Source organism: Phyllobates terribilis, unplaced genomic scaffold (genome assembly GCF_046119375.1).
Source record: "Phyllobates terribilis strain yellow unplaced genomic scaffold, ASM4611937v1 Scaffold_5__5_contigs__length_657084704, whole genome shotgun sequence".
Classification (NCBI taxonomy): domain Eukaryota; kingdom Metazoa; phylum Chordata; class Amphibia; order Anura; family Dendrobatidae; genus Phyllobates; species Phyllobates terribilis.
This window is the reverse complement of record NW_027362765.1, coordinates 159,878,041-159,891,622: the sequence shown is the minus strand read 5'-3', so window position 1 is coordinate 159,891,622 and position 13,582 is coordinate 159,878,041.

Below are 13,582 nucleotides of genomic sequence, written 5' to 3'. Positions count from 1 at the left end.
GCACACTGCATACAATCCTACCACTATGAACAATAATAATGCATGAAACTATAACAAATTGCTCTTATACCCTTCTTATCAGGATACCCGGATAACTTAAAGTTATGGTACCGTTAACCTCAGATGCAGTCTATCACAGGCCTGTGAATCACGGTGGCTGCAGCTAGTCCCGGAAAACTTTGGCGCCAAAACAAAAACAAAGTTCACAAAACAGCAAAAATTCCTTGTCTTGTCGGCCGATGCCGAGCCCACACGCCGGGGACTTTAGTCCTGTATCCTCAGGTTAAGGTCTGGGAAGATCACTTCACAAAGTCTTGTCAATATCCTCTCAGTGGCAATGGCACCAGAAACCTTCTTTCCTCCTGAAGTCTCTCACTGTTATCCAGTACACCAACCGCGTGCTCAGTCACAGAAATGGATTACTCAGTCCCTTCATCACTCGACACGTGACTCCTTCAGCACAAAGTCTATAATCCACTCAGCATGGACTTCCACAAAACTCCACAGAGCCACACAGCTTTCCCAACTCAGCACTTGTCCTTAAACAGAGAAATGGATAAACAACCTCCACACGGAAGAGTGTAAAGACAGCGTCTTATTGCAGCTCCTTCTCACAGACTTCCTGTCTAGACTCACACATCAGACGCTCTTAGAATACACACAGTTTCTAGCACTGCCCCTCCTCTGAGCCCAGCCAGGCAAAAGTCACAGGGTCGTAGTGCTCTCCTGCTGTTATCACATTTCACACTCTCACATGCCACCCCACTAGAGGTTGGCGTCCTCGACACACCTCCCCACTCAAAGTCGTCTTGTGCATAGCGTTGTGGAGGTATACCCGCCGTAGCTCGAGTAGTTCTCCTGAGACTCACCCCAACAGGCTCGAGGGAGCAGAAGTCTCTTCAATTGGAGCCAATGAGGCTGCTCCCTCCTGAGGTGTGGCGCCCTGTGCCACATCATACGGATCAGGTAACTGACCTGATTCCCCGTTCTCTGAAGGACATACCACATTCTCAATACTCTCTCCACACGGGGACAGATCGGTCGCAGGGGGCAAGTAAGCAGGGGCGGAGACAGACCCACCATCAAATTCGAGAGTATTAGGGATGCCCACCCCTTGGGACACGGCCTGTGGTTCCGGGGAAATGGGGACGGCATCTTTAAACCAGCACCGTTGTAGCATGTTACGATGAAGATTACGGGATGGTCCCCCTGTCCCAACCGGTTCAACCTCGTAGACTGGAATCTCAGGGCTCAGTCGTTTTTTTACCAGGTACGGAGTCGCCTCCCACCGTTCACTCAGCTTTCCGAACCGTCGTTTGATTCTCACCAACACTCTATCCCCCGAGGAGAAAGGCTCGGTTTGCATGGGGCGCGAGTCCCTATGGGTCACCTGACTGAGTCGATCACCCACCACCTGATACACCACCCTCAATCGCCACCGGTGTTCCCGAACCCATTCTGATGCGGTCCGAGGGGGATTGGAGGAGGGATCTGGCATTCTCAAATCCTCAATGTCCTGCCCTGGCCTCCCGAACATCAACATGTGTGGTGAGTAGCCAGTAGTGCTGTGCACTCTATTATTGTAGGCCCACATCAATTCAGGAAGATACTCAGGCCAGCGTACCTGTTGTTTACCCTCCAACGTCCTCAACATCTGCAACAGAGTCCGATTAAAGCGCTCACAAGCTCCGTTACCTTGGGGATGGTAAGGTGTCGTTCTCGACTGTGCGACACCATACAGCTGGCACAGCTCCTTCATCCATGCCCCCTGAAAACATGCCCCTTGATCCGAGTGTATTCTTTGCGGACACCCAAACGCGTGAATGAAATATCGACACACTGCTTCAGCCGCCGACTCCGCCGTCTGATCTCTTGTCGGCAGTGCTTCAGCATACTTGGTGAAGTGGTCTGTCATTACCAAGCAATAGGAATACCCAGACGTTGAGTATCCTATCAGGACATAGTCAATCATGAGCAGCTCTAAAGGAGCGGAAGTCTTAATAGATTGCGTGGGCGCCCGCTGCTCAGGGCTCTTACTGAGACCACAGACCCGACACTGCCGACACGCCTCTGTCACCATCTCCCCCAATTCAGGACAATAGAGGACTCTCTGCAGCCACTGGAGTGTCTTTTCACTCCCAAAGTGGGCCCCCTTCTCATGCGCCTTGCGAGCGACTACCGGACCCATCCCCATAGGAATTACTAGCTGATACCGGTGCTGTAACTCAGATGGCAGGTACACCTTACGGTACAAAAGGCCCTGTTCCATGCACAACTTATCCCACTGTCGCAGTAGTTTCACTCCTTCCACGGACAGCTGGGCCTTTTCCTCTGCACGCGGCCAGACCCCTTTTTGTACCCAACTGCGCACTAGTGCAATGTCAGAGCAATCGTTCTGGTCCTTCGCCTAATCCGAGGGTGTTTTCCCCAGAACACACGGCATCCCTGACGCCACCCCACTTGAATGTACCACACTTCGGAAGATAGGTACCTGCCCCAAGTCAGGGGTTTCAGTGTCCTCCAGCTGGTCATCAACACTTTCCCCCGAGGACCCAAGGGGCACCCTTGAGAGTGCATCCGCATTTCCGTTTTCCCACCCAGATCGAAACTTAATTCGATAGTTAAACTTAGCAAGGTGAGCGACCCACCGCTGCTCCAACGCTCCCAGCTTTGCGTTTTCTAGGTGAGCCAGAGGGTTATTATCAGTCATGACTAGCACCTCAGCTCCCGTTAGATACTCGGCAAAGCGTTCCGTCATCGCCCACACCAGGGCCAGTAGCTCTAGGCGAAACGAACTGTAGTTAGCTGGGTTGCGTTCAGTGTCTCTCAAAGACCTGCTGCCATAGGCGATTACTCGCTCCTGACCATCCTGCACTTGTGCTAGTACCGCCCCCAGCCCATGCAGACTGCCATCGGTATATAACAGGAAAGGGGAATCGAACCAGGCATACGCTAACAACGGAGCACTCGTTAGGGCGGCCTTCACCTCCTCAAATGCCTTTCGCTGCTGGGGTCCCCATGGGATGGGGTGATTTTGGGGGCCTTGTGCCGTCCCTCTTAAGAGCTCATTCAGGGGACTCACTACTTGTGAAAACTTAGGTACAAATCGCCGATAGTACCCCGCTAAATCTAAGAAGGCCCGAACCTCTCACAGGGTACGGGGGGGTGGCCACTCCTGCACAACCATGACCTTACTGGTCGCGGGCAGAACCCCGTCCGGAGTCACCACGTGACCTAGATACTCAATCTGACTCTGTAACAGTTGGCACTTCTTTGGTTTTATTTTTAGGCCACAACAACTGAGCAGCCGGAGAACTTGACGTAACTTCTCAAGATGGTCTTCAAATGAGGCCCCAAACACCACAATGTCATCTAGGTATATCAGGACTGATTCAAAATTCAGATCACCTAAGCAATGTTCCATCAGGCGCTGAAAAGTTCCCGGGGCGTTAGTGAGCCCGAAGGCATCCGGTTGAATTCAAAGAGCCCCATTGGTAGGACAAACGCCGTCTTGGCTCGATATTTTTCGGCCATTGGTACCTGCCAATTGCCACTTGCTAAATCCAACGTCGAGAAATATTTGGCCCGACCCAATGCCGACAGAGACTCTTCTATGCGAGGTAATGGATATGCATCCCTCACCGTGTGAGCATTCAATTTGCGATAGTCCACACAAAACCGAAGGGCCCCATCCTTCTTCCGCACCAAGACCACATGGGCCGCCCAGGGGCTCTGGCTTTCTCGGATCACTTGGTTGTCAAGCATACTGGCCACCATGTGCTTCACCTCTTGATAGTGTTGGGGGGATTTGACGATAACGTTCCCTAATAGGAGGAGTATCCCCTGTGGTAATCTCATGCTCAATCGTCCGGGAACAACCGAAATCCTCCGCATGTCGCGAAAAGGTCTCTTGATGTTCCCACAAGACCTTCTCCAGCTGCTCCAATTGCACGGGGGTCAGTTTCTCCCGATCCACTCCCATCTGGTCCATGATCACACGACTATTCCATTCTTCGGTAGGAGATTCGGTCTGGCCTACTTCAACTGCGAATGTCCAGGAAGACTGTTCATCTGAGCGAAGTTCAAACACTGTCTTATCAGGCACCTTCCCTGCTGGCACGAACAATTCAGCCAGAATGGTCCCAGCAGGAATTGTAACAGCCTCATCTAAAACGTTGATACATCTGACTGGCACCCGTCCATTCTTCACAATCGCCAGAGACCGGGCCACATGCGCCTTGGCGAAAGAGGACTTCTCTGGGGCTGGCTCGATGAGTACTTAAAGCCCATTTAGTCTCTGCGCAGCCCCCACCGGTAACATTAAGAGTTCTTCATGCCAGGGTGCTAGCGAGATCGTGGTCCGCGATGGCACTCGGACCAGGCCCACCCGACCACCAGGGACCGCACTCTTCAGGAGATCGCCAATCAGCACTAGACGGTGTAACATTCTCTGGGTGGGTCGATGGTGGGTAGCACTTGCCCAGTATCGGGGTCCCTCCCTGGCATACATCTGATGATTTAAATCTCGCAGAATGTTCATTCTGAGCGTCACCTCCATCCCTCTTCTGGGAGAGTGGTCCACCATCACTATCCCTTTCTGACCCAGCTCTTGACCAAACATTTTCAGTTGCATCCACACGATCCCCTTCTCCGTCAGTTGGCCATTGTTAGCGGCTGTAAGCCTTATCACTTGGCCATCCTCGGGAACCACGAGTTGACTGAAGTGCCTTTCGTACACCTCTAAGGGCATTATGGTACATCCGGATCCTGTGTCGACCAAGCATCTTGTAGCATCGGCGTCTCTGCCCCGTTCTAGGCAGAGACGCCGTCCCTCTCACCTCCCCGCTCCTGGCGCGGCGTCCTCCAGCGCTTCTCTCCCCGCTGCTTCCGGCACGCGCTCCTACCCCGGCAGTGTGCTTAGGGCGCGCGCGCTCCCCCGCTCTTAAAGGGACCGCGCGCGCCGTCCTAAGGAGTCCCCGGCCAATTGCTGGAGGACCTCCCATATAAAAGGCACCTCCTCCAAAATGGAGGTGCCCGAGCAATGTTGTAGCACTGTTCACTACTCTGCTTCAGCCCTCAGGTCCCGTTGCCAGTTACCTGCCAGATACCTGCCAGATTCCTGCCAGTCTGCTGTCTTATTCCTGCCTGATATCCTGCTACCTGCCTGCTAGCCTGAGGTCCGACGGTCTGCCTTCCAACTCCTGTCAGTCTGTCTAAGGACCAGCTTGCCCGCTCACCTGGGAGCGCACATCTTCTACCTGCCTGCTTGCCTGAGGTCCGACGGTCTGCCTTCCAACTCCTGTCAGTCTGTCTAAGGACCAGCTTGCCCGCTCACCTGGGAGCGCTCATCTGCTGCCTGTCTGCTAGCCTACCTGGAGGCTCTGCCGTCACGTGCTGTGACCACCCGCCTGTCCAGAGACTCCTGCCCGCTCACCTGGGAGCGCTCATCTGCTACCTGTCTGTTGGCCTTCCTGGAGGCTCCGCCATCACATGCTGTGACCACCCGTTTATCCAGAGACTCTCGCCTGCTCACCTGGGAGCTCACGTCTATCATCAGCCGCCACAGGTCGTACCAATCCTTTACCCAGAGACTGCCCCGGTCACTTGCCGTGACCTCCTGCCCGTTCATCCAGAGACTGCCCCGGTCACTTGCTGTGACCTCCTGCCCGTTCATCCAGAGACTGCCCCGGTCACTTGCCGTGACCTCCTGTCCGTTCATTCAGAGACTGTCCCGGTCACCTGCTGTGACTGCCTGCCCGTCTACCCTGGTCGCCACCCGCTCCCTTACAAGGACCGCCCCCTTGTATAGTAGCTCAGAGGTTCCGCCTCCCAGACCCGTTACAGTTTGCTCGGGCCATGGAACCCGGTGGCACCCAAGCTCCCTCGCTCTCGGACCTGTGTCATGAACTGTCCCGTCAGAGGTCCCAACAGGAGTCCATCCTGGGTCACCTGCGGAATGTCAATTCTCGCCTGGACACTCTGACTGCTCTGCCTGCAACCACCGCCAGTGCCATGACTCGCAATCCGGCAGCTCCACTGCCCACTAATAACATGGTATCCTACCCCGGACCCCGGCTTTCTGCACCTCCTCGCTTCGGAGGCGACTCCGCCCAGGCTCGGGGCTTCATAAATCAGTGCACCCTGCACTTTGAACTCCTGTCTCACCAGTTTAACTCCAACCGGGCCAAAATTGCCTTCATCATGTCCCATCTCACCGGAGAGGCCCTTGCCTGGCTAAATCCTCTATGGGAGAGAGGAGACCCCCTGGTGTCCGATTTGCCTGCCTTTCTCACGGCTTTCCGGAAAGTCTTCGACGAACCCGGACGGAAGACCTCATCCGCATCATCACTGCTACGCCTCCGTCAGGGAAGTCTCACCGTGGGCCAATATGCCATACGGTTCCGTACCCTTGCCTCGGAGCTGGCCTGGGATAATGACGCTCTGGTATCCGTCTTCTGGGAGGGTCTGTCCGGCCGTATTAAAGATGAACTTGCCGGTCGGGACATTCCTACCACTCTCGATGACCTAATAACTCTTGCCACCCGGATTGACCTGCGGTTCCAGGAGCGTGCCAAAGAGGTCACCCGTGAGAGGAGGTTTCCACGTCTCGCTCCTACTTTTCAGAAACCTGTCACTCCCTCCGTCTCTCCTCAGGTACACTCTCCTGAGCCTATGCAGGTCGACCAGACCAAGATGGTCGGTTCTCGCCAAGAATCTCGCCGAGCCGAGGGAAGCTGTTTCTATTGTGGCAGTAGGAAGCACTTCATCCGTTCCTGCCCGGAAAAGCCGGGAAACGCCAGTGTCTAGGACCACTCAGAGAGGTCGTCCTAGACAAAAGTAAGCCCTCTCCGTCTCTGACCTTACCGGTCTCTATTGCTTGGGGAGAGAACCGTCTCTTTGAACTCGCCCATCTGGATTCTGGAGCTGCTGGAAACCTCATCTCCCAGTCTCTGGTAGAGAGATACCATATTCCCACCAAGTCCCTGGCTGAACCATTGTCAGTCGCCTCCGTGGATGGAAGACTTCTCTCGGAGACCATCCTGCTCGTCACTGGACCCATAACCCTGCAGGTGGGAATGCTGCACTCTGAGGAGATCTCATTCCATGTGCTGTCCGGACTTTCTCACTCCCTGTTGCTAGGTCTACCATGGCTCCAGACACATGAACCCGTATTGAACTGGCGGTCCGGTGAAGTACTCCGATGGGGTCCTGACTGCCATAGGACCTGCCTGGTCCCGGTCCGTCCACTTCGCCCTCAGCCTACTCCAGCTAACTTACCTGGTCTCCCGGCTCCCTACTGGCCCTATGCGGACGTTTTCGGTAAGAAGGAAGCTGAGACGTTGCCACCCCATAGGCCATACGATTGCCCGATCGACCTGGTACCTGGCACCACTCCTCCCCGTGGGCGTATCTACCCGTTGTCTGCAGCCGAGACCCGGGCCATGTCTGAGTACATTGAAGAGAATCTGGCTAGGGGATTTATCCGAAAATCTACCTCCCCGGCTGGAGCCGGATTCTTCTTTGTCAAAAAGAAAGACGGCTCGCTACGTCCCTGTATTGACTACAGAGGACTCAATCTCATCACGGTAAAAAACAAATATCCCCTGCCACTCATCTCCGAATTGTTTGACCGTCTCAAGGGCGCCAGGATCTTCTCCAAGCTGGATCTACGGGGAGCGTATAATCTGGTCCGTATCCATCAAGGAGACGAGTGGAAGACGGCATTCAATACCCGGGACGGTCACTACGAGTACCTTGTGATGCCCTTCGGTCTGTGTAATGCTCCCGCGGTCTTTCAGGAACTAGTCAACGACATCTTCCGTGACCTCCTGTACTCCTGCGTAGTGGTATACCTGGACGATATCTTGGTCTTCTCTCCGGATCTCCCCACACACCGGAGGGATGTTCGTCAGGTCCTGCTTAGGCTTCGGCAGAACCACCTTTTTGCCAAATACGAGAAGTGCCTCTTCGATCAGACCTCCCTTCCGTTCTTGGGCTATGTCATCTCCCAAACAGGTCTGCAAATGGATCCCGAGAAGCTCTCTTCCGTTCTAAAATGGCCTCGTCCTGAAGGTTTGAAGGCGATTCAGCGATTCCTGGGCTTCGCTAATTACTATCGTCTTTTCATCCCACACTTCTCGTCTCGGACTGCTCCCATATCTGCACTTACCCGTAAGGGGGCTAACCCCAGGACATGGTCGCCTGAAGCCGAGGAGGCCTTCCTTTCCCTAAAGAAAGCCTTCGCCTCTGCTCCCGTCCTGCACCGTCCGGACTGTAATAAACAATTCTACCTGGAGGTTGATGCCTCCTCCTCCGGAGCCGGAGCGGTGCTCACCCAGAAGTCTTCTACCGGGAGAATGGTAACGTGCGGCTTCTTCTCCAAAATCTTCTCCTCGTCGGAGCGCAACTACTCCATAGGAGACCGTGAATTGCTAGCCATCAAATTGGCACTGGGGGAGTGGCGCTATCTGCTTGAAGGGGCTCTCTACCCGGTAATTATCTACACGGATCACAAAAACCTGGCATATCTCCAAAATGCCCAGAGACTCAATCCTCGCCAGGCCCGGTGGTCGTTGTTTTTTGCCCGCTTCGACTTCATTCTTCATTTCCGTCCGGCGGACAAGAACGTCAAAGCTGATGCCTTGTCCCGGTCCTTCCTGTCCTCCGATCAAGAGGAGGAACCTACGCACATCATCGACTCCTCCAAGGTGATGAATGTGGCCCCCTTGGATCTGACTCGTCTTCCACCCGGTAAGACGTTCGTAGCTGTGCCAGATCGGGAGAGGGTTCTTCGCTGGGGACATTCTTCTAAACTAGCTGGCCATGCTGGCCAAAAGAAGACCTTCCAACTTATTACCCGACATTACTGGTGGCCTACCCTGCGTAAGGACGTGGTAGACTTCGTCGCGGCCTGTTCATCCTGTGCTCGTAACAAAGTTCCCCGACATCTACCTGCCGGCCATCTCCTGCCCCTTCCCGTACCTGCTGCTCCTTGGCAACACATCGCTATGGACTTTATCACCGACCTTCCAGTTTCTGCCGGTTGTACTGTCATTTGGGTTGTCGCTGACCGTTTTTCTAAGAATGCCCACTTCATTCCCCTGCCTGGTCTTCCGTCTGCACCCGAGCTGGCTAAAGACTTTATCTGCCACATTTTCCGTCTCCATGGTCTGCCCCTCCACATCGTGTCGGATCGTGGGGTTCAGTTCACCTCACGCTTCTGGAGAGCCACATGTAAGCTGCTGGACATTACCCTGGATTTCTCCTCCGCTTACCACCCTCAGTCCAATGGTCAAGTGGAGCGGATCAATCAGATCTTGACCAGCTACCTCCGGCACTTCGTTGATGCTCACCACTCGGACTGGGTGGATCTCCTACCATGGGCCGAATTCTCTTATAACAACCATGAGAGCGAATCCTCTTCCAAATCCCCGTTCTTTATAGTCGGTGGCCAACATCCCCAGATTCCACTTCCTGTCTCCGTTTCTGTGGACAACCCTGCTGCGGAGTCTCTTGTCAGCGAATTTTCTACTATTTGGGAGAGCACCAGGTCCGCTCTTCTTCTCTCCTCTGAGCGGATGAAGAGATATGCTGATAAGAGACGTCTGGATCCGCCCCAATTCCGTCCGGGAGACAAGGTTTGGCTCTCATCCAAACATGTGCGGCTCAAAGTACCCTCCTACAAGTTGGGTCCTCGATTCATCGGTCCCTTCGAAGTCCTCAGGCAAATTAACCCTGTGGCCTACAAATTAAAACTCCCGGCCACCCTACGGATCCCCAACTCCTTCCACGTATCTCTCCTCAAACCCGTTGTCTTTAACTTTTTTTCCAAAAATCCAGGTGCCCCTCCTGCTCCGGTTTCCACTGATGACATCTTTGAGGTAGAGAGTATTCTGGCCTCCAAGAGGGTAAGAGGAAAAACCTTTTTTCTGGTAGATTGGAAGGGGTTGGTCCTGAGGAGAGAACTTGGGAACCCAGGGAGAACATCAACGCCCCGCTTCTCCTTGAGAAATTTCTTTCTGGCCAAAAAAAGAGGGGGCCTAAAGGGGGGGGTACTGTAGCATCGGCGTCTCTGCACCGTTCTAGGCAGAGACGCCGTCCCTCTCACCTCCCCGCTCCTGGCGCGGCGTCCTCCAGCGCTTCTCTCCAGACTGCTTCCGGCACGCGCTCCTACCCCGGCAGAGTGCTTAGGGCGCACGCGCGCGCTCCCCCGCTCTTAAAGGGACCGCGTGCGCCGTCCTAAGGAGTCCCCGGCCAATTGCCGGAGGACCTCCCATATAAAAGGCACCTCCTCCAAAATGGAGGTGCCCGAGCAATGTTGTAGCACTGTTCACTACTCTGCTTCAGCCCTCAGGTCCCGTTGCCAGTTACCTGCCAGATACCTGCCAGATTCCTGCCAGTCTGCTGTCTTATTCCTGCCTGATATCCTGCTACCTGCCTGCTAGCCTGAGGTCCGACGGTCTGCCTTCCAACTCCTGTCAGTCTGTCTAAGGACCAGCTTGCCCGCTCACCTGGGAGCGCACATCTTCTACCTGCCTGCTTGCCTGAGGTCCGACGGTCTGCCTTCCAACTCCTGTCAGTCTGTCTAAGGACCAGCTTGCCCGCTCACCTGGGAGCGCTCATCTGCTGCCTGTCTGCTAGCCTACCTGGAGGCTCTGCCGTCACGTGCTGTGACCACCCGCCTGTCCAGAGACTCCTGCCCGCTCACCTGGGAGCGCTCATCTGCTACCTGTCTGTTGGTCTTCCTGGAGGCTCCGCCGTCACATGCTGTGACCACCCGTTTATCCAGAGACTCTCGCCTGCTCACCTGGGAGCTCACGTCTATCATCAGCCGCCACAGGTCGTACCAATCCTTTACCCAGAGACTGCCCTGGTCACTTGCCGTGACCTCCTGCCCGTTCATCCAGAGACTGCCCCGGTCACTTGCCGTGACCTCCTGCCCGTTCATCCAGAGACTGCCCCGGTCACTTGCCGTGACCTCCTGTCCGTTCATTCAGAGACTTTCCCGGTCACCTGCTGTGACTGCCTGCCCGTCTACCCTGGTCGCCACCCGCTCCCTTACAAGGACCGCCCCCTTGTATAGTAGCTCAGAGGTTCCGCCTCCCAGACCCGTTACACATCTCATCTTCTGCCCTTCAAACTCTGCTTCCAGCACTGGACTGCATGCGAACAAATCTTGTTCTTCCCGTCGAGGGCTTTGTGTGGGGTGGGCCGCTGCTGCTCGCCCTCTCATGGCAGCGGCTGGGAGTTTAACGCCGGCGAAGGAGGCTCCGGGGCTGCAGACATCCGGCAGTACCGGGAGATGTGTCCCCGACGCCCACACCTCCAGCAGGTGACTACTCCTCGTGGACAAGGAACTTGGATCATTCGAGGGGGGCGACCTGGCAGACTGTGGAACCACCATTCCAGAGGACGGGGCGGGTGGCCCTTCCGTGGGAGTAGGGACCGGCCCAGCTCTGAGTTTAGACACCTCCAGCTTTAACTCCTTCAGTTCGGCACGCAGAGCCTGTACAACGTTTACCAGTCCACCCCCTCCTGAAACTGGCGCCAGACCTCCCTCCAGCTGTGCACTGCCCACTGCCCCCTCGGCCACCAGAGTAGACTCCTCCTCCCTTTCCACCGCGGCCCGATAAATCTGCCAGAAGGATAATTCCGGGGTAGCTCGGGACATCTCCATCAGTTTGTCTCGAAGGAGTCCATTGGCTAACCCCGTTATGAATTGATCCCGGAGTAAGCAGTCTACCTCTCGGAATGCCCCCATGGCCCCTGGGTCTAGTCGCTGCACCTCATTCAATGTTTCCTGTAAAGTGTTCGAGTACTGCATCAAAGTCTCACATTCCCTTTGGGGCTGATTGAAAAACAAGGAACAAAGCTGGGCCACACGAGCCCGGCCTCTTGAACTCCCCTCTAACAGCTCCAATATTTTCTCTAACGTGCTCCTCTCTGACTCTGGACGTACCATCACCATCCGCCTAGCGTCGCCCTCTAGTGCATTTAATGCCAACTCTGCCCGTAATGCGGGGGCCAGATTACACATCTGCAGCACACTCCGAACCCTCTCAGCCCAATCCTGCAACGGCATGTTACGCCCGTCGTATTTCGGCATGTGCTGGAGTAAAGCTCCTACCGGCACATATCCTCCCACAGTCGTCGCGACGGCCAGGGGTTCCGCTACCAGCGGGGGGGGCTGCTGGTGCGGCAGAGTCATTTCTTCCCTCGCCTCCGTCCATGACAAGCACTGGATCCTGCCGACAGGCACACAGCCTAAAACATCAACCGAATCAACTGAACCAAAGAGCACAGATAAGCTGAACCAAACAGCAAATAAGTTTGCTAATGACTCCCATTTGCAAATTGCCTCTTCAGAGAAAAAGAGGACTTGTACTCTATAGCGCCACCTATTGGAAGTAGCAATCCTACACGTCACAATCAACCCTTTAACGAGTCGTGCAATATGACTTAGGATAAAAGCCAAATCAGAATCAGGCTTTTATCCTAAGTCATATTGCACGACTCGTTAAAGGGTTGATTGTGACTTGTAGGATTGCTACTTCCAATAGGTGGCACTATAGAGTACAAGTCCTCTTTTTCTCTGAAGAGGCAATTTGCATATTAAATTTCCCAGAGGAGCATTGCATGGCGAATAAGCCTCCTTACCTTGATGTGCCAGAGCTGGTGTGTCACTCTCCATAAGGAGAAACGCTACCCCTTAGACCTAATGACTCTCATAAATCATATTGTTCCAAATGTGGACTTCACATATTTCAATGTAAGAACCAGTGTAAAAAAAACACTGCAACCATCGTAGATGCGAAACCTACTTACTGTGTTGTTGACACCGGAACAATTCAGGTGGAGATGTATAAGTATTTGTGCAGGAGAAAATCCTTTACATGAGATTTGTTAAGAGATTGTTGTTTTTCCCCAAACCTTGAAGCTGGATCCTCTGAGAAGATTAAAGATTTTAACATTGGGACCTATAATGTATATTTTACTCTATTTTGGGAAGGCCAAGGCAAGATCTCTGTTCTCTTGATGCATCCCAGTGAAGGAATCTCTGCTTTATGGAAGTCAAGGAACCATGGATACAAATAAATCAAATATATAGGTACATTTCTCAACAGAAGTGAAAAGGTTAAGAGAACATGGATTTTCTTTAGATACAGAAAGAGAGAAATGTAACTACGTGGATAAAAGATATGGAGAGTTTTTCTACTGTATTAGACCTCCTAGAGTACCTTGTGAGGATTTTAGAACTTTGAGTGGAAACAATCCTTATACCTATCTGACAGGAGGTCAGAAAAATTTCTTTATAAGGTAAATACTGATTTAAATTCTATCAGAATACATTTCAAATATTTTACCCTTATATTACAGGAAATTAAAATAAGACGCACCTTTGAGAAAAAAGTAAATATACTGGAGCAGGCTCTGTGACTTCACTACTAGTTATGAGCGAGCACTAAACTGCTCAGGCACTTGTTGTTCGAGACGAGGAAAATTGGAATGCTTGAGTGCTCGGTCCAAGTAACGAGCACAATGTAAGACTATGGGAAACTTGAGCATTTTTCCAGCGGATCCC